Source organism: Pygocentrus nattereri, chromosome 3 (genome assembly GCF_015220715.1).
Source record: "Pygocentrus nattereri isolate fPygNat1 chromosome 3, fPygNat1.pri, whole genome shotgun sequence".
Taxonomy (NCBI): Eukaryota; Metazoa; Chordata; class Actinopteri; order Characiformes; family Serrasalmidae; genus Pygocentrus; species Pygocentrus nattereri.
Window position 1 is genome coordinate 51387067 of NC_051213.1, and position 2204 is coordinate 51389270.

General features: G+C 47.5%; 1 protein-coding gene across 1 annotated transcript in view; it reads left to right on the forward strand.

The window, feature by feature from the left end:
* The window catches only part of LOC108415686 (rap guanine nucleotide exchange factor 5-like), an 87312-nt gene extending 86980 nt beyond the window's left edge, over positions 1-332 (forward strand). Inside the window, exon 26 of the mRNA XM_037537346.1 lies at positions 1-332. This exon is cut by the window's left edge and continues 909 nt beyond it. The gene's annotated coding sequence lies outside the window, so the exon portion shown is untranslated.
* The last annotated feature ends 1872 nt before the right edge of the window (positions 333-2204 follow it).

Genomic DNA, 2204 nt, shown 5'->3' on the forward strand with positions numbered 1-2204 from the left:
CTGTAACAGTGATTGACCGCTGGAATCCCTGCGTTAGTGTGGAGTTCTGGGACAGGCTGTAATTTAGACGATCAATCTCCTGCTTTAAAAATCTGATCGACTGTAGGATCCTGATAGAGTTCGACAGACACTTGTTAATGATGTGTTCCCACTTATTGGACATGTTAAAGGGGAATTCCAGTGATTTTTCAAATTTTCAGCCTATTTTACTGGTTGTAATCAGAGCCGTTCACAGTGGTGGTGATGGGAACCAGACGTCCCCCTCTAAAAGCTCCTCACAGTGGTGGTGATGGGAACCAGACGTCCCCCCTCTAAAAGCTCCTCACAGTGGTGGTGATGGGAACCAGACGTCCCTCTAAAAGCTCCTCACAGTGGTGGTGATGGGAACCAGACGTCCTCCTCTAAAAGCTCCTCACAGTGGTGGTGATGGGAACCAGACGTCCCTCTAAAAGCTCCTCACAGTGGTGGTGATAGGAACCAGACGTCCCTCTAAAAGCTCCTACAGAAAGTTCCTACATGAACTGGTTCTGAATTCACTGCCTGATGACTGAGACGCTGTTTTATGAGAGTTTAGAGAACTTCAACTCCATTCATGGTGGAGGGAGACATGCAGGGCGCTGTGCGGCAAAATAGTCCCCAAAGAAAACTCATTATTCCAGATTTTCCACTCTTTTCCATCATCAACATTCCAGATAAGTTCAGAAGACTCGTGTAGGTTCTCTGGTGGTTCTGGATGGTAAATAAAGTGTCTATATCTGTGTTGTAGTCATGGCGACGCCTGGTTCCCATCACCACCACTGTGAAGACGCCTTCACACCAAATCTCTCAATCACATTTTCCATCTCACACACTCAGTTCTACAGGAATTTTGAGGAATCAGTGGAGTTGCCCTTCAGAGGAAACACTTAGATTAGTGCTGGGAAGTAGCTCAGAGGGGAAGAAATGAAAGATGAGCGAAGCAGCTGCGAGTCTTTCACGCTGTACTGGTCTGTATGATGTGGTGATGCCACTGACTGACCAGTTATTAATATGCATGTCAGATAAACATGTAAACATTTAAAAAATCACAATTAATTTAGTGTATTTACAATCAAATAGGCAGGCAAGCAATACGTGTTCTTACTTCCACAGAGCATCGCTTGTGAACGATGGCTGTGCTTTTGCCTTTTGGAATCAGGTTCATCTGAAAGCACTAAACCCAAACAGTGCTGCCCCTGCAGGAGCCAGGAGGGATTTCAGCGCGTCGGCCTCGGGATTTCAGCGCGTCGGCCTCGGGATTTCAGCGCGTCGGCCTCGGGATTTCAGCGCGTCGGCCTCGGGATTTCAGCGCGTCGGCCTCGGGATTGTAGTGATTAAACAGACGATTCATCCTGTTTATTGTAATAAAAGAGCTTAACTGCAAATGATTTGACTTCTGAAACCTCTCAGAATGCTTCAGAGAAAAGATGAGTTTTTCTTCAGTTTGTAACTACAACACGTTCTCCATCAATCTGAAGAACCATTTCACCGTGCAGAGAACTCAATCACGCAAAAGTTTCTCTGAAAAGCAGCAGTGGTTCTACAGTGGTTCTATATGGAACCGTGAACACTGTTTCCTCTCCACACTTGTGATCTGGTATTTATGTCAAACGAATGTTTTCTCGAGATCCTGAGTTATTCACGTCATCATGACATCACAGACGTCGTTCTGCTGACATTACACTCTGTGGGAACGGCGGAGAACGGCGGAGAAATCACTGCGCCCTGATAATCTGATAACGACATTGATAACGAGATCTCCAATTAAAGCACGGTGAACTCGTGAACTCATGACCCTTCAGGGCTCCTGTACTGCTGAAGACGCTTTACGTTGGCGGTGCCCGGTCCTGGTCCAGGTGTGAAGCGGACCGTCAGCTGCTCCAGAGGGCCTTTATTACCTGATCAGGGGTGGAGCTTAAAGTCTGCAGGGGGTGGATCTCCTGGACCAGAACTGAGCAGCTTTACACGTTAATAAAGGAGAGAGAGACAGAGAGAGACAGCAAGAGAGAGAGAGGGACAGAGAGACAGCAAGAGAGAGAGAGGGACAGAGAGAGAGACAGCAAGAGAGAGAGAGGGACAGAGAGAGAGAGAGGGACAGAGAGAGACAGCAAGAGAGAGAGAGGGACAGAGAGAGAGACAGCAAGAGAGAGAGAGGGACAGAGAGAGACAGCAAGAGAGAGAGAAGG